Consider the following 20,297-nt stretch of genomic DNA (forward strand, 5'->3'; position numbering starts at 1 on the left):
ATCTTGTTTTTAGACAACCTTTTTTGCAGTGAGTGTGTGTGTGTGTGTGTGTGGCCTTGTTTTAATGTACATGTACATGTGCGTGGGAGTGTCTTCAGTGGGGAAACAGGGATTCCCCCGGTGCCAAGTCTGCCTGCTAAGTCTTGCAGCAGTGGTCAGATCCCTCCTTCTCCTCCTCCCATAATGAGATTAGTGCCCTTCAGCTTTGACTAATCCCTCAACATTTACTGCACCCTCTGCTGTACACATCTTCAAACAGAAAAACAGGCAGGTCATACCCTAACCCTAACACCACAGGATAATTTCAAGTATACTCCTTAGTTCAAAACTGTCTAATATTTTGTATGGATCGCAGCTAAAGGTTGCAATAATTTAGTATTATGTTAAATCTGAGGATTAACAAACAGCTCAGCAGATGTTTCTTAAAGGTGACCTCGTTAGAAAGACCTAGAAGAAAGGAGTAAAAAAATATATATATATATAAAGGCAAAAGAGTCAGGTCTTTCATCTAGTTATTATAATGCAATCAAGGATTTTCAAGCAACTTAATGCCTTGGTGTTTAGTTTGGCTTCACAGAAGTCTCACATTTGGAGATTTCTGTAAACATCTTGTCCAGGTTGAATATTTTCATAATGGATTTGAGATTAAAAAATGTGGTCATAATGAGACTCAATGGGACATTTTTGTCCTCTAATGACTCAAGAGGGTAGTAACATTTAAATCTGATGCTACACAAAAACTAATAATGCACCAAAGTCATCTATTTAATGAAAATGAACAATAGAAAGAGAGATAACTACTTTTAAATATAAAAAATATAATACTGTTTCTTATTCAGTGTGGGATTTTAAGACTGGAAACCATTGTGAGATGAGGTGCTCGATGAAGAAATGCACAAATGAATCTAGCAGGGATAAAATAACTTTCTCCAACGGGAATAAAGGAAAAAAGACATAAACAAGATTAAATAACAGGACATTAAAATCTACAATTAAGAAAGCAACACAAACTAAACTGAAGTATAAATGCAGTTATTTTCCTTTAATATTACCCGTCACAGTGTAAAGTCAGGGACTACAATGACTTCACATAACATGGGACTTTGAATTAACAACAGTTTTGTGAATTTTATTTGATGTTATACCTTTTATATCTTCTACACATCAAAGTTTTCCTCATAAAACCAGAAAAAACTAAAACCAGCTGTAAAACTACATTAAACTAACCTACTTCTCCACTTGTTAAACACTCTTGAGTGAAACTAAAAGACTAAATGCAAGATTAAAAAAAAAAAAAAAAAAAAGGAAAAGAAAATTTCAAAACAGTCTTCTTTACTGAGGGGAATTATTTCAGTGGGACACATCTTTATTAGGTCACAGGATATTTACAGATAAGCACCCACTAAAATCAACCAAGGGTAATATTTGTCAAGATACAGTCTGCGGGTCATGCAGGCAAAGGGGCAAGTAACAGCTGGTGGTCCTGCATTTAAGCTCACATATAACTGCTGACTTGTGTTTCTGGAGGATTTCTTTCCGCCCCCCTCCTCCCCTCCTACTTTAAAAAGCGCCCCCGTCCGGCTGTTTGGGCCAATCAGTCGGTTGGCTTTCTAACTAGGTCTGCAGTGGGATCTAAAATAAAAAGGAGAGGGGAGCGTGAGGAGTGATGGCACGCTGGAGAGCTTGATTTAATCCTAGGAAGTCTCTCCCTCTGAGTGTCAGTATCAGGCTAAATATAGCAGGTCAGAGTATCAAACATACTGTAATAACCCTCAGCACCAGGTTCACTCTTTGTTCAGGTCATGCAGTGCATTGTGCATGTAGAATTCACAGCAAAACTCAATCTTCAAATCTGATATTTTATGTAGTGTATGATTTATTTTAAGTTTGTCTTATGTGTCCCTGATTGAAAGTACAACTGGGTGGTACATTCACCCCGTGCACATATGTCCATTAATCTGTAGTTAAAGGAGTAAATACTTCATCAATCTGTCATAATTCAGGATTGTTTGGACAATAATGCACAATTTCAGACTCCTGTCAAGCAAAGTGAAAAGGAAAAGTTGGCAGGCGGCAAAGGCCAGACTGCTGAGGACGTCTTGGTTATTTTGCGACTGTCTATTTTTTGTCTGTTGGTCTTGGCCTACAGTACGAGCGCTGGAGGCTGCTGATGGTACAGATGACGATAGCGGGCCTGTGAACTCACTGAATGTGTGTCCGAGAAAGAAGAAAGGAGGAAAAAAAAAAAGGGAGAGAGACGTCCAAGGTTTCACTACAGGATCCATGAGATTTAAAGAATAGCAATGAACCTAGACAGAGATTACACCAGGTTTAGCGACAATACACACGTCCACAAGCAGATACTGTAGATGACTACAGGCCTAAACTCAAATGTACTGTGAATGGAAACATTTGGGGGTAAATGAAAGCGGTTTTGTGATTCCCATAAATCCACCCCTATGGAAACAAGTAGGTTCTTTTTTGTGCAGTTAACACACTCGCATATAACATTTCTACACATACACACAAAATAAACTCTCTGTACATTATAGATGGTGTAGAACAAGTTCAACTATTCCAGTACTAGTTCAGTGGGTGGGCAATCAGGTTTCCATTTTAATAATCTGATCATCCCCTTTTTTTTTTAATAACTGTACAGGGGCAAACAAAGGCTTTAACCCATAAAGACCCAAACAGCCACTGACGACCAAAACCATTGACTGATCTAAAATGTTTAATAACTTCTGATCCACTAATCCTATCAAATCATGTAAATAACTGGTGTAAAATACAGTTTGTCATCTTTTCATGGTCATCAGATAAGACCCATATTGACGTTCAGAGGCTCTGTAGTGAATGTGGAATCACTGTCATCTTCTACAACATTGATTCACCGGTAAAACCCATGGAGTTGGATCAATGACAGTGGATGGACACACTTGGTTCATGTTCAGTTAATGATAGATTTTGTTGAAAAAGTCCCTTTTTCTTCAGTTTTCCCTGTTTCTGATTTGGCAAGTGGTGCCAGGTACAACAAACTTCACCCTTTGCACATATTGTAACTTATTTTGGCATCTATCACGCTGATGTCAGCATATCAATTGCCTCTATATATGTGCTAAGTTTGAAGTAAATTGAAACAAAATTGATGTTTTTATGGACATTTGAAATTTCTCCCCATATAAGTGAATGGGAGAAGAAAAAAGATTTTAAAAATTCAGAAAACATTTGAACTTTGACCTACTGTTCCCAAAATGTAAAGAGATCTATTGTGGGTCACTGGTAATCTATAAACCAAATCTGATATGAATTCAACCTTTAGATTTGCTGCTAGAGTGTTAATAAACAAAGAAACAAACAAACTGAACCAAAAACAATACCCCTTGCCTCCCCTTCAGAGGGCGCGGTAATAACCCTCAACTTTAATCTGAGATTTTATGAACATCTACATGATCAGTTAAGTCAATATAGGAAAATACCTGATGTTCACTGAAAAAAACAGAAAATACAGAGGATGATTTAAGAATAAATGGTGATAAATCACTTAAGATAAGTTAAACATAGGGGGAAAAAATATGTTGGAACTGCCACAAAAGTTAAACAAGAACCGGTGCATCCTGTCACACATAACCTAACTTTGTTAAGATGGGAGAGTTGTCTTCAGCAGCATTTCCTTTCACTTACTATATTTGAGTGGACTAACAGGTTATTTCATTCTGTTTACAATTATTCTTTAAAGTCTGTCAGTACTAAAAGGGTTGGGGTCATTCACTTTAACCCCCTGAACTTTGTGTGAGGTGTTTGCTGATGCTGTAAAGTCATTACATTAGTGACAGTTAAACTCATTTTACTATTGTTCTATGATCTGTTTTATTATCTTTACCATTCACTTTATCATGTTATGTATTATTTCAATGTAAGTTGGGTTGTCAAAGCTGAGGCCACAAATGAGCATAATGTAGCACTGGGATGTATGAATCTTCAAATAATCAAAGACAGGAGTGTGAAGATCATCTAGTTTAAGTGTATGCGGCAAAAATGTCATTTACAGTACTTTGCAAAAGTCTTTGGCCACCTTTATTGTTGTTTTTGCAGAGCTGAAATGAGCATACACATTAATGTCTTCTTCAGATACAGCAAAAAAATACAGGGAATATGTGCACAGTGTTAAAAGACAAATAAAAAACTTAATTAAATTGGTTCTAAAGGTTAAAGTCACTATTTAATGTGACCCCTTACCCCATGACAAGACGCAGCACAAACATCTGACATGTGTTGAGTAAAACCTGGTATAAAACGTGAGAAATGAAAGCAATAAATCTCATTGTCTGAATAAAATGATTAAAGACATGTTAAGCGCAAAGGGAGTTCACATTAAATACTACCTCTTTGGTTCATAGAGGCTGTTTTTTCCTTGAAACCTTTGTTTTTCCTGCTGTACAGACTTCACATATATCAGATTGTATCTTAATACAGAGACTCACAAATGCATATGTGTGTAGAACTTCACAAAACCAGCAAATCTAAAGCTGGCCTAGGATGTTTGCACAATACTGTTCATCACTGTGAAGCTTTGAATATTTGTGCCAATGACTGGCAATGTACTGAAGTCCCGAAAATGTCCCTTAGTTAGGACACCACTACTTGTTTGAAACCTTGAGTGTGACAGAAATGATTGTATTTCAATAAGAAGGTGGATGTGAGAGGTGGAACCAGCTAAAACTAATGCTGCAGCTAATTTATACAAGTCAGACTAGAAACTAGGACATGTCCTGTTAAATACAGCTTAAAACATTAATCCATGCAATAGTTTTCTTAACAGTATAACAGTAATGCAAAGCAATGATAACAGTAATGCAAACTTAAATAAATAACTGAATGTATAGACATAATAATTATTAGACTAGCTGACAGACTAATAATAAAAGACTGACTAATGTAGCGAAACTATGCTAACAGGCCATGTATTGTGTTTAAGTGCTGGTAAACTAAATTAAACATATATGTCAGCTGAGGCCAGGATTTTCTGAAGCCAACATGAAGGAGGCGACAGTTGTTTTATGCTTTAAAAAAGTTTGACATTGGACCCAGTTTCCAGTTTGAAACCTTGCATAGTGATGCCGGACATCAGCTGTGAAAGAAGCTCAGAAACAGATGTCTTCAGGAAGCAGAACTTACTGCTACATACACACATGCAAACACACACATGCATACAATTGTAGCCAAACACACACACACACACACACACACCCCAGGACCAGAACATGCCCTGTGCCCTTCACATGCCCCTGGCACCTCAGAATTAGCCCACAAACACACACACACACACACACACACGGATACAGGAATAGTTACCCACAACACAAATATACCCAGCTTTTCTTTCAAGCACCATGTGTTACCACGGTGATGACAGGCCTGATCCTGAAAGGCAGCAGCAGTATGTACACATTAACACAAACATATCCTTAGAATAAAAATCTCTCATAGATACTATTCATTTAAAGTTCTTTAACATAGCTGCTTGTCCTTATGGTCTGATGTTATGTCAAGGAGTTGCTCTGCCGGTGCATTATTTCCCTGACTGTGCATTTTTCTAGTGTGACCTAATTTTCTGCTCCCAGACACAAAAGGTGATTGTGGGAAATATTGTGGCGTTCATTCCCACATGCAAATGCGCACGTGCAAAACAAGCTCCCAGTGTTTTCCCATAGCTCCGCCCACCATTTCTTTTTCTTTTCTCTCTTTTCCTCTCTCACGCCTACTGTTGATGTCATTGTTAATTGGTTGGCATCGATGTCCGGGTGCAGAGACGGCGCATGTCAGAAATAAGAGACAAGCAGGGAGAAGGAATGAAACCAGAGACTGAAACTTGATTTCAATCACTGTCTCACCGTTTCAAATGTACCTGAATGTAGCTTCAGTGTCTAGATTTGTTCTTTAGTGCCTTTGAAAACACACTATAGCAGAATAGTCTTTCGTAAGTTCACCCTCCATGAGCGAGAACATCATCTGTGGCTAAAATGGCTTTTTCTCAAAAATGTTCAATAACCTCTGAACCATTAATCCTGCTCATATTCTTTAAAAAGTCAGGTTCAATGGAGTTTCCCCACTTTGCCAGTGGTAACACATGGCAAATGCATTCAATTTTAATTAGAACTAATAAAAAAAGTCCATGTCATTTAACTGTTGCTAATTTTATCTGGCCCAGGGTTGGGCATTAACTATAATAATTCCTTTGGGAGCATTTTAAATTGTGCAAAATATAGCTTTTTGCAATATACACTTCCTTTTGTCTTGGTCTTTATATCTATTTATTCTCTTCTCTTCTCTTTTCTTTTGCATTGTCAGGTAAAATACTGACAACATGCTTCAGTGTTGTACACATCTATGCATATTTTGAGTTGAAATGTTTTTATAATAAGAATTGTGTTGAAAATGTTTGTTATGCTCTGAAATTTAAGAATATCTTAAATCAGCCTTTCTTTTTTAATATCTTTTAATAAGTTAAAATCATATGGTTTCATTCAACTTTCATTCAGAACCAAAAATATGCATTTAGACTAGCAAGAAACAATGATTTAGAATTAATCTTGATACTTTTCTACAGTATATGGACAAAAATATTAGGACACATCACACCCACAGCTTGTAGGGCTTCCCATTTTTGATAATTAGAAAAATTATGATCAAAATGTTCATGTCATCTGTTAATAATTATCATGATAATTGTCAAATCAATATTTTTTTAAGTTTAAAGGCTGATTTTTCTTCTAGTGTGACATCTGAAGAAACCAGATGCTTACTTGTGTTTTAAAATAATCGTTTATGGGCAGAACATTTAAAACAATTATAATCATCAAGAAAAAAAATCAACCTTGAATAAAATTAAGTAAAAAAAAAAAACCAAAAAAAAACCAATGTGTTTTAGATGAGAATGTAAAGGAAAGTAACTGTGAAGACCAAATAGGTGTTTGTCGCAAAAATAATTACTACAATATAAAATTATATTATGATCTAGATTGTTTTGTTGCCTAGCCCCTGTTAGAAATTAAACACCTGAATTGAATGTGTCCCAATACTTTTGTGCATATTGTGTATATGAATAATATGCAGTTTGTTTACAACATTTTTGGCCATATGGTCTAGGTCTAACCTGGTCTGCTCCTGACATGGATCTGGATCCTTTTATATCATTAACTGGGAACTGTAGTAAATTCTAATCAGTATAAACCCACATTCATATCAAATTGTTCTGTTTATGAAGTAAATATGTTTAAGTTACTAATTCTACACTCATGCTAGATCTTAGTCTTGCTTGTTAATCAACATTTTGTTTTTACAGGATGAGAAAACAGCTTCAAATCTCAAATTGGGCTGGGGCAGTCCTTAGTTTGGGAATGATTGGTGTAGAAAAAAATACTGAGGGACACAATACAGAGAAATGAAGGACAAACACAGAGAGAAGGAAAGACAAACAGATGAGACAGACGGAGAGACCGGAGTAAGACTAACAGAAGCCTGGGCAAGCAAATAGAAAGGATATTGGAGGATATGTGCTGCTTACTGAGAAGATTAACGCAGGAAAAAAAATCCTCTAACTTGCACTTCCCTGTTAATATACGTGTTTCTATGTCTCCGCTCCACTTTTTTATGACCATTTTTCGGCTGATGTTGGTTTACATACAGTTTATGATGAACTCACCAGCCTTCACTGTGCAAATAACCTAAATATAGATGATATACACAATAAATACTGTGGAGCAGCAATCACTATAAAAAAATATATGCTTATATTGGACTATGACTCAAACTTGTAATGACTAAGAAAAATATGGGATAAGAAACTGAACTTCTCAGTCCAGTTGAATTAATCTCGCTGCTGCAGTAATATTCTTAAATGTTCTGTCAGTCAGCAGCTCCACCTGTAACCAGGCGACCTGCAGAACTATGACATAACTCCTGCAGCTCCTAGCCAACTGTTGCTCTATCTGGCAGGTGCATTTCCTCCTCGCTTTGTTTTTCCCCTGTGTTTCCTTCCCTAAGTGATTCACCATCTCCTTTGGAAACCATCCCTCTGCCTGTCTCACTCCACACACATCCCCTAAACCCATCATGCCTGAAACCTCACAGCTGAATCAGATGCCAAGCCTGCAGATTCTCCAGTGTGTGCTGTGGATGTTTAGCTTTTGGTAACTGTAATGTTTTATTGCATTATGTAATAGGCTCAAAATGATTAAAACAGACCGGCCAGAGGTTTGCGTAGGCACACTGGGGTGCATATATGAACAAGCCCAGACACAACACTCAGACACACACAAGCACATATGTATTGAGATATTTCTTACTTTCTTCCAGTAAATGCCCTAAGCCTTGGGAGAGCAAACCCCAAACGGTAGTGTGTTGTACCACAGCGCAGTTGGGCTGCTCATGTTTGTCAGTATAACTAGAGCCCAGGGAAAACCCTGCCACATCCACACTGACATGCAGGACTCACCACCCCACAGCAGCTGATCACACTGACAACAAACACAAACAGCTGAACTTAGAAACACAAGTTATAGAAACACAGTTTTATTGCATATTGTGGTTGTAAACAGATCCATAGCTGAGTATTTCTGCTCATCTCTCATCCCTATGGTCTGAACATTTTCAAAGTCATTGTAAAACAGTTACAAATATGTCTTCTGTGTTTGTTACACCAAATAATTAAAGTGTACAGATCTTCACCCAGGCCAGTCCACTCTTCTTCTTCTACAACATCATCAAACCATTAAAAAAATACTTTTTTTTTTTTGAGTAATTTTTGACAGTTGGTGCCACTGTCCAGTCTCAAACACATTGTTCATTTGTTTAGCATTGTATGTTGACTGACATACCCTACCCTAGTAAACAAATTTTATCACTCAATTAGATTGTACATTTAATTAGAAGACTTTAATGGGGTTGGTTTTAATTGACTACTCACAAACCATATTAGAAGAGTTTATTATTTTATAATTTAAAGTGATAATAAGCACTAAAAACAATGCTTTATGACTGTTAACAGAAATAAATGACTCATTTTAATGAAACACTTCAATGCTGGCGACAATGCACCTCAAAAAAATTATGCAAATACATAACAAATCTGCATTTTGTAGGTGAAAATAGCTCAACTCACCACTTTCTGTTTGACAGTCTTTTTGAGCCTTCCCACCCATTTCATGACAGTTGTACTTGTTTTAGTATGACTCAACATCATGAAATTTGAATTAGAAAAAGCCAATGTTACCAGTGCTGATCAGAGATGTTCAATCCATCTGTCCCTCAGTCAGGTTGTGTCAAACTTTCCAATCGGTCAAACTGAAGCCATGTTATTACTCTATTCTGAACCACTGGAGTCACATGACCTCCGTACGTTCAAACACAACAGTGACACAACAACTCCTTTAGTCAGTTAAGGTCACTTCAGGGCCTGAGTTCTAATTGGGAATGGATTGTATGACGATGAAGAAAAGGTGGTAAAAACATTCTATGTATAGCGAACATGTAAAAGGATTCTGGTTATAGGTGGCCTTTATGAGGTGGTAAAATCAGTACAAAAATTCAAACTAACCATTCAGAGCCTCCTCTGAGTGCCTCGTGATTGTCTGTTGTACTGATGTTCCAGAACTAATCCAGTCTGGCATCCACACATGGAAACGACAGTGTACAGTTTGAGATTTTATTTGTCTTGGTATCTTAATTTATTTTATATTTTATTCTTATCTGAGTCAAGATCAGTGAGCCTCTATGAGGACTTGCCCATGCATATTTATTGTCCTCTGTGTGTTTTGTTTTGCTTTAATGTTGTGTAATGCTGATGCCCTTTCCTGCTACTGCAGAACAAATCTACTTGCGGGTACAAATTAAAGTCACCTTGACCTTGACCTGTACATTCAGATACTAACCACCTCCATCTCAGCCTGTTTTCAACTTTGTTGTAATTTTTAGAGTCATGTTCTGGTTAGTTAGTCTAAGAATGTGGGTGCAGTTAATTACACTTTAAGTTGAAATACATCTTCTTTGTAATGTTTTCAGGACCAATGAGAGCCAACAAGTGAGAGAAACAGTGTAATTAATGATAAACTAACATGATCAGTCATTATAGGGTCAAAGGTTAAGTATGGCTACAATGCATCATCACTTTCACAAAAAATAATGAAAAACAAGAACATTTGAATTCTACACATGCTTTTCCTATGTTTTCAGCAATGATTTTCTAGCGTAGATAAAGTGCTTAAATGTGCAGTATTCCCTTAATAAACATGGAACAAAATCCAAAGTGCAAGAGAAGCCAGACAGTCAGTTTTTACAGTGTGATTCCTCCTGAAGGAACGGGGAACAGCTGCAGGATAGATGCATGTTATGAGCTTTCCTACAGCAACCACTGCCGTTAAGTTATTCCGCCACTTTCACTGCTCTACACTTCCTTCCCTAATGCCTCATCAGCCCATCTCTCCATCTCCCTCAGCAGTAAGTAAGGCATGACTCATGTGGGTGCAATGCTCAAAGTCACTCCTCAGGGTCTCAGCTGCTGGTGAAGGAAGAAGGGAAACTATTTCAGGGATTTTTTTTTTTTTTTCATTCCTCCTTTCTCTCTGTGAAAGAGAAATGATAAAAAGAGAAGATGGTGTTCTGTATCCCGAACGCATAACCGCTGATTTCAAGTTTTAAAAAGCGGGAATGACACATAAACATAAACCCACATTTGCACTGCTAAGCATAGATAAAACCCAATGAGTGACAGGTCTAAACTTGTCAAAGACCACACCAACAATTCATAAGCATAGCAAAATATCCCTGTCGACTCACACGCATGCAAGGATCAGAGGCCCACATTTTGAGCCAAAGCCACAGGTGTCTATGAGAACAAAGAATCATAAACACTAAGTGAAGCTGAGCCGAGTAAATATAGATTTTGAGTGGAAGGCCAAAGAAAAAGAAGAAAAGCAGGGGTTAAACAACAGACAGAGAATGGAACCAGTGTGGAGAAGATGGGAAACAGAAATTGAGACAAACGTTGCCACTTAAAGCAAAGCAGAACGAAGGGGAGAGAAGGACAGATTGGAAAGTAGTTAGTGGAGCATGTTGGCTAAGTGTAGCTCAGATATTAGAGGGCAGCGTGTCAGCAAAACCGTATAATGTGTCTGGACTTTTACAACTACACAGCCGCAGATGTCCTATACAACAGCCCCCTCCCAGGTCGCCCATTACCAAGTATTATCTCCCTGTCACACCATGCCATTACCAGACCTTATCTCCAACAGCGGGGGGACGCCGACACTGTAAATCGCTGTTACAACCAGCTGTAGTCATCTCATTCTGGAGCATCTGAAGGTCAGACTGCTGTCACTATCACGGCACCCCCATCGACAAAGCAACACAGGGCAGTGACTGCTGCATCAGTCCTGAAGACCACCAAGGCAGCTTAAGGATGAAGATGTGGATTTGGGGCTTGCTGTTTATTTTGCAGAGTCAGAAACAGCAGATACAACATTTCTAAAGCACTTGATTTAGCTTTATATTTCTTCATTTCATCATCATTCCATCATTCTATAACAATTTTTTTTTGAAGAAAGTGAATTATACAAATATGAATAAGATTACCTAACCCTCAAAAACAACAGGGTTGTTCAAAAAGAATGAACCGATTTCATTATGCAATATTTTAATAAGGAAAACCAATAGAAAACTATAGCCAAGTCACAAGTATTCTACTCACAATCAACTTTTATTTCCTGTCTTACAAGTGTTCAATGTGGCCACCACCTGCAGCACAGGCAACATCAATATGATAAGAGAATTCCTCCCAGACACGTATCAGCATTTCACGATCCACTGAGATGGTCGCTGTTGTTATTTGATGTTTAAGGTCACTGAGGCAGCCATTCAAAAGTTAGAAAACTCCTCTTTCAAATGGTCACTGACTCATTCCATGATGATGCTTGAGAACTGAAGCAATGTGTCATGAAATCAGTTAATTCTTTTTGAATAACCCTGTACTACTACTACTAGTCCTACCTGTATGTGTAATTCAGGGAATTCCGCTTTTCAGGGCCAGGAAATCCCATGTAGTTGGACAAATACATGCTTTTTGTGTTCAGTTCATGATATATTTTGCTTTTAAAAAATCATGTTTCATATGTTTTCTATGTTCTGATAACCTTTGAATTTACTCTCAGCTTTTATGAACATCTACATGATCAGTGAAAAGTTCAAAATACAGATAATATTATAATTAATGGTGATGAATCTATTAGGAAAGATGTAGAGAAAAAAAAGCATTTTGAGGTCACCACAAAAATAGTGGTAGATCTTTAAGGGTTAAGAAAGCAGTTGTGAAGAAAAAGTGCTGCTGTTCATTTCAACAATGAATGTACAATGCTTTATTATGGTGAGAAAGTATGTTCAAGAAAAGGGATCTCATCCTTTGTACATGTTGTATATACCATTTCTGACCAGGAAAACCAAACATGCCATTTTTTTTGTGGACTACATCTGATTCTGAAAACACTGTCAGAAATATTGTAGCATTTTGGAATTGTTCATGATAGTACGTAGGGCTGGGTGATCAGACCACAAAAGTGAATCTCAATTTTATCAGTAACTCAAACACAACAACTTTTTTTCCGTCAAAAAAAATGAAATGACTTAAAATATATTTCCTATCAAAAATATAAGCCATATGTGTTCAATACCAACAACTGATACAAATTTCAAGGGTGCCAATGCACATTTGTTAAAAAAAATTCAACAATTTTTGTAAAAGTGCAACTGTTTGGCAGTGACAGGAGGATGAATAATACAGCAATAATACAGCAATAATGTTTGAATTGCATTTTGAAAAAGAACGGTCTGAAGAGGAAGCACTAATCGCAATTGTTTATGTCACTGAAAGACAAGCACTCAATGAATTGAATTTAATATAATACCCTGCCCTATGAATGAGAACCATGCAGTGTTTATACATCAATACTAACCTAGTATTATGTACAATCTATACTAATGAGGATACTTAAAAACAAACAAAAAACATGATAAAAGGTGCTGTCATTACTTATGCTATGAAAAGATGGCAGAAAGAAAACAGATTCAGATGGACTGCTCAACAAGATCCTAATTTGTTAAAAAAAAAAAAAAAAAAACACCACAGAAAATCAAAGTGAGTAAGCCTTCACTATGCCTCAGCCTCAGACCCCCACCTCCCCTTTACAATGCTGTGGGGGGTGATTAGAGACGGATAATTGCTGCGCAGAAATCCAAGAGTACAGAAGCCAAATTTTTCACTAAATTCCAGTCCCATGTGCCAAGGGATTGAACAGGCTCCAAAACACATGCAAGGTCTTTTGTTCTGCACTCCAGCTCTTTTGTTTCACCTGCTGTAGTGCTCATTACAGGGGGCTTTACCTGTCAGAGAGCATACCCTCTCTATAGCTGATCACTTAAACTGTATTTAATTACTGCATAGCTGGTCTTTTCAGAACATGGTGGGAAAAGGGGCTGTTTAGGAAACAAAAGATTTGGCATTTTGATTTTTAAAATGTCATGTTAAGGTATGTGCATTTTAAAGGAAGTAATCAAATACTAATTTTATTTCCATCAGCATATAGTTGTGCAAACTTTGTTGTATCCCATTAGATAGAAACATTGACAGAAATGTCCAAAAATGTATTTAAAAAAAGTTTTTATACACACTAAATGGTTGTTTTTTGGTTGTTGTTTTTTTTAATGCAGGTAATCAGACATGGAAACATCTATTCAAAATACATTCTGATGCAGTGAACACTGGCACTGCAAAAACAGCCATGACAAAAAGAATGAAAAACTGAAAAACAACCAAACTGTTCTGTACTGAACAATAAAATATGTCTCAGTTGAAAGCAAATTCTGTTGACTTTCTTAAATAAAGACATGTTCGAATAAGATAATTTTTCAGCAACAGGGACTTATTTCCCAGAAATGGGGCTTTTTCTTTTAAACCACTAATTACTAATTCCTTTTGCAGTGTAACACTGCAAGAAGAAAAAGTTGCAAATCATCAAAAATACAACATACTAACAAAAATCATCGCAGTCATTTTAAATGAAAAACAGCAACATGTCATATTACATCTATGTATATCACAGCCTATACCACCACCTTCTAATGACGCTACACATTTTACTCCCAGACCAACTTTTTTGCAACATTTCTGCAAGTTCACTTCAAGGTCACTTGACAATTACAAAAACATAGCCTAGCTAATGTTCATAGTGTCTATAAATTATGACACCTTTTGCATGAACGTATGTATTGTAATGTGTAATGCAAACTGATTGCTGTAGGGGCTGTTTTTCATACTTTCTCCTTGTGTCAACATTAGGGCTGTAACTGTACAGAAAAAATTTGGCTCTGTACGTTTTCGGTACAGGGGTCTTCGGTTCAATACATTTTCAAAGCGTTTTTGGTACAGTGAAGGAGACCAGTTTCATTAAAAAAAACTATATTGAAATAAAAATGCAACATAAATATAACCAATCTTTACAACACACCGCTCTTGTTTTGTCGACTTGTCTCTCTCAATTGACATAACTGACAGGGAATCCCAAATGTGCCCAAATCGGAGACCTTAGAGAAGATGGAAGGTCTTCCAGCTTTGGCTTTGTACCTGTGATGCTGCTCTGAGTTGCCATACTGGTTCACATTCAGCATGTGTATGGTGTGTGTACCGTGTAGACGTCCGTCTAGGATATCAAATATTGCACATGGGTTCTGCTTGCGGCCACTCTGCTCATACTGTGTGCATTCCGCTTCAAGGTTTGTGTGGAAATTTAAAGCAAGTGTTTGCGCTCTTCACATGGGCTACATGAATTCATTCACCTCTGTATTGTATTTAAGGCCCCAAACCAAAATGGTTTGGAGCAAACAAGTGCATCGTTACACTCCTAGTCAACATGTATTGGTTAGTGCAGTTTTATTAAAAAGCCTTCTACTACAACAATATTTACTTGTTCTTGTCAATACCAGTAATCTTCCTCTATCTTTTTTCCTTCCCGTAACTCCCATTTAGTGAGTCAAGCTTTAGCCTCATTCCGTCTTCCTCGCATGTTTCTGTGCTGTCAACACTTTCTAAAGATAACACCTCCATCTACCCCCCACCCCTGAACCACCTCTCTCCACCCCTCAGCTATGGTTCACAACAAGTCTGCTGCAACAGACAAGGCTAAAATTAACCCTTAAACAAGGGGTTCTGATTGGCACTCTGACAAGGCTGCAGACCATGGGATCCAGTGAGAGAAGGGGTGGATATGGGACAGAGGGCACACAATTAGACACTGAGAGACAGACAAGCACAGAAAAGAGGCTGAGGCATAAGCGCAGAGGGCAAAACAGAGTTTATCCCACAGCTTAGGACACTCAGGACAAGTGTCCCACTTAGAAAATAAATAAATTCCTATATAAATGTACCCTTGTCCCTTTGTTGGTTTCACGCAACAACTGCCAAGAAAAGCTGGATCATTAAACTTCAGAGTCGTGCTTATACCAGGAGACAAAGTTGCTGATAATCAACAGAATTTTAACACATTATCTCTACACATTAGCACACACCCACACACACATACTGTACACACATCACAGAGCATCCTTAATCCCAAACTGGCAAGCCTGCATGTAATTTGATCTTTTGCACCAGTGCCAAGAAATGCCAAGGAGAGCCGAGTTTCTCCTCAGTTCTACTCATTGTTTCAATGTTGTGGTCTTAAAAGAAGATTAGGGCTGTTCCCTCGTAGTTAAACAAACATTAGACCATGAGAAGAGTCTTAGTCAACTGAGTTTTAACTGGTTGATTAATCACAGGTTAAAAAAAACAACTCAGTCACTCAGCAAGTTGTTTACCTGGTTATTAAATTAATGTTGTGCAGGAAATCCAAAAGTTGAGGTTGTTTGGATAGGATTGAAGGTGATCCCAACACAAAATATAGAGTTTGGGAAAACATTCACTTATCATTAATTGATTGTAGCTGAAACATGGGGATACTCAAGAAAAAAATGGGTTAATAGGTTTATCCAAATGTTTGTGTAGACTGGTTAAGCTAAATTATCTTGGGAAATGCATGTTCAGTTCAATGTGTCTTTAAAGATGCATCCACTACACTGCAGACACTGCACAGAAATAAAATGTTCAGAGAATCTTTTTTCTAATATCCAAATGTAAATGTTCACTGTTAGAGTTTTCTATTTCTTTGTTGATTAGCACAGCATTAAAGGTTTATTATGTAACAATTACATGTGCTGCACATGTGGTTATGTTAGCTAATTCCATTTCCAAGCAAACAACTGTCTCATTTGTTTATATCTATGCTATGTTTCTGTGTAGAGACTCTAGAGGTAATCTGGCCAAAAGATGATACGACTGATCTTTTGAGGTAAAATCCTCTGAATCTGAATCACAATTTTGTCACCTCTTATAAAATGTAGGCAAGTTACAACAGGTTTTCCTTTGGTTTGTGGAGGCTTGAGCTGTATTTTTGTTGTTATCTGCATATTTGCATCATTTTGAACCAACATTTTTGCAACATTTTGACAACAGCTGATGAGGTAAACAATAATCTGCATCCGAGCTATGCACGCACCTATGACCCTGCATCGTTTCACATTAATTTCAGAGACTGTACCACCCTAATCTGCCTCAAAAGAATTTCATAGCAAACCAAAAATATTTTTTGAACTCTATCGAAACTCTAAACCGTCTCTGTGAATCTTCGCATCTGAGAGCTACGGTAATTCTTTGCCATTTCATGAGCCACCATTTCTTCAGCAGCAGTAAAACAATACCTTGCACAACACATTGGCACTAAACCACTTATACTGTAATTATAGTATACTTACGCAATTTAAAATGATTGACAACTGAATCGGTAGGTTAGATTGCATTGTTATATGATGACACGATCTGTATAAAAAGGAGATCACATGACAAATTAGAGATCATGAGATCACCCAGCCCAGCTCAAAACAGAAACAAACACAAACTTCACATATGAACACATAAATCTCATAAATTCAGCTTTTAACAGTGTTACTCAAATTAACCTTCCTCAGTTGTAAACTTCGTAACATGCAGCGACCAGTCGACTGATCGTTGGTTCTAATCAGTCAACTCGGGTAATCCTTGTTTGAAGGGAGCCCTATAGGAGATCAATGAAGGGATGAAGGAAGTCTCAAATACTCCAAGCATCAATCTCTCTGACATTTGACCCTAATGCAATCAAATCTGCATCCGTGCCGATCAGATCTAGCAACTGGTGAGGCAAGATTAAGAAAATCTGTAAGGAATTGATCCTTTCCTGTATTCTTATCATTAAAACACTCTTCTTTATTGTTTATTTTTGCATATTTTTGTGTTATTATGCATATTTTTGTGGCAAAATATGCTGTTTACTCAACTGAAGTCATACATGCATACTCACCAACTGCTTATGAGTGACAAACATTTGATACTAAAAGCAATCTGCATGTTTGATTGTGACAGATTTTTCATTTAGTAGATAGTATGCTGACCACTACTCAGGCGATTTTAAGGTCAAGGCTCTGAAGGATTAGAGAGCGTTAAACGAATGGGATGAGTGGACAGCTGAAGCGGCTCATTGAGGCAGCGGGAGGAAATGGTCAGTGGATCTCTAAAGTGAGTGGATCACTCCCACTCACTTAAGCTGTCTGATTACACTGAATGTCTGTTTAATGCAGCAGAATTACAAACTGCCACTCCGCAGTACGGAGTTAGGATTTGGTTGCTGCTCGGCATCTGTGCCATGCTGAATGAAATCTAGATTGTGGTCAATATGGTGAACAAACTCTGTCCTCAAGCTTTGACACTGGGCAGAATTTACGCTTCACCCATGCCTTTTAAAGGGAAATTCATCTGACAGTGACGCAGTTTTTTTGTTTTTTCAGACTATACTAAAAGGGACAAGCAACTGGTTTTCTTCAAATTAGGATGAATTTAGGGAAGATCCTTCATGTTTATTTGGGTGTGTATGTCAGTATGGGTGTTTTAACTTACATAGCATGTGCATGAGAAAGATTTAGCTCACACCACTACCCACGCCATTCACTCAGAACCATCAGAGGATTAAGAAATGTAGTGTGTTCATGCTTGCATTATGCTTGTTCTAAGTATGATGTGGATGCATTTGTGTATATATTTATATATGCAGCAGGTGGCTGTACACTGAGACTCATCCCTTTAAGAGAAAAGCATGTCTGTTTCTGAAGCCCAACAGCAAACTGCTGCTTCTAAAGATAGGAAATAGAGCATGTGGGGTCATGTCACTAGTGTGGAAAAAATAGGAAATCTATGCCATCTAATCAATCAGTGGATTGGTAAATGTTGTTTAACTCTGCATGTGTAACAGCATACTGAATATGTCAACAGTGTCGCAATAATAAAAAGCTGACATTGTGTATTTCTATAAACCATTCATATACAAACGTGCTGCCTTTCTTTATTAAGCAGGAGGTGGTTGGAAGTGGATGGAAGATAAACAAAATCTAGGACTTTTCCAATACAGACTGTAGTTTACACCCTGGTTCCTGTAGGTTTTCAGGTTTAGGCAATAATCATGTTTTGGTTAGGGTTAAGACAATTTCATAGTTTGGTTTTAATATTACGAAATATATTTTGAGGCAGCCCTACTATTCCTGAGAAACATTATTATTGAACTGTTATAATGCTGTTTGACCCCATTTATATGCTTATTTGTCTTATTTTGTTTGCTTTAAAACATTTCAGGCACATATGCATAATACTTTACATTACTGTTTCTGCTATAATAAATGTTTTTCTTTATATATATTTTATCTGACCTATTGTAATTTCAATGTCTACTTTGTATCTTTTTATCTATCTTTTCTTTTCTCATATACAGATAATACACCATGCCATGTGGCCAGGCCTACTAGTGGTCCAGGATCTCATGTGTATTGGTCCGTTTTTACATTAATGAAAAACAATAAAACATTTTTGGAAAAACTACATTGTGAGGCATTTTTAACAGTTCTTTGCAGACATTCTCTTAAATAGACTGAGCCTTGGCAGCCTATCTTTCCCTAACCCTAAACATAAAAATCTTTAAATAGTTTAATGTGAAAGGAATTTGTCAGAGACTTGGATGAAAAGCAGTGTTGCTCTTAAACAATACAACAAATATAAACTAATATACAGTATATTTTTGCTTCAGACATTATAGACAGCATGTACACAGTATTAGTTGCAGCATTTTATTCTGGTGACTGGACTACATATGAGCAATAAAGGGAATCTATTTCAATCAATACATGAATTGGAAAAATTAGATCTTGATCAAATTGTTTGAAAGGCACCAACATTGCACATTTTCTCTCTCTCACGCCTTCGTTCCTACTCTGTGTGACTTTTCAGCCCTGCACATTCTCAGCCAAACCAAGGCCTGACATCCAGAATTAGCATTGCTATCACTGGCACAGAGAATGTTGACCATGAAGACAAAGCTTGGGGAACAGGAGAGAGGAAACTTCACCAAGAGGAAAGAGGTAGTGTTGGAATATGTGAAAATATACGGAAAAATTAAAATGATGTAGTTAAAACCTCCAAAGACAAATAAATAAATAAATAAAAGACAATAACAGTTAACCCTTTTAGAGAAAGAGGAATATAGTCTCTAAAGTCACACACATCTACAGATCGTTAATATGGACTTGCTTGCATTACAGTATAAGAGTGAAAAAAATACAAGATCAAATAACTTGATCACACCATTTCCACCATATCTGTCTTAAAAATGAATAAAAAATGTGTTATTTTCTATGGATCATTCATAGTGTTGGGAATAACACATTACAAAAGTAAGTACTGCTACTTTCTTAATTACTTTTTGCTGTAACGCAGTAGTGTAAGGCATTACTAATCAATTTTCAGTAATATTTTACTCGTTACATGCTCAAATGTGCTTGTGTTACAACACACTTTTTGCCCATAATTTAATTGCTCAGATTAAAAAAAAACACAAAAAAAAAAAAACAAGACAGTGAGACCTTAAGGAATTGAAAACGCAGCAGGAAAGTTCTATTTTCTGTTGGTGTTCACCCAATGGGTAAAAGATGGCACAAGACAGTACATTGGCAACAAGGATGTATACTCATTACTAACCCTAACCCTGCTTTCAAGAAGCTAGTTAGCATGATCCCTGTGATCAGCAATGACAAGGTAATTGTCATGGGTTCTACTGCACACGTGCCATTTATGACAACAGTCT

General features: G+C 37.1%; 1 protein-coding gene across 4 annotated transcripts in view; it reads right to left on the bottom strand.

Annotated features, from left to right (window-relative positions):
- Nucleotides 1-20,297, bottom strand: part of fhod3a (formin homology 2 domain containing 3a) — an 81,887-nt gene that overhangs the window by 47,025 nt on the left and 14,565 nt on the right. The gene's annotated exons all lie outside the window — the stretch shown is intronic.

Source organism: Sphaeramia orbicularis, chromosome 11 (assembly GCF_902148855.1).
Source record: "Sphaeramia orbicularis chromosome 11, fSphaOr1.1, whole genome shotgun sequence".
Classification (NCBI taxonomy): domain Eukaryota; kingdom Metazoa; phylum Chordata; class Actinopteri; order Kurtiformes; family Apogonidae; genus Sphaeramia; species Sphaeramia orbicularis.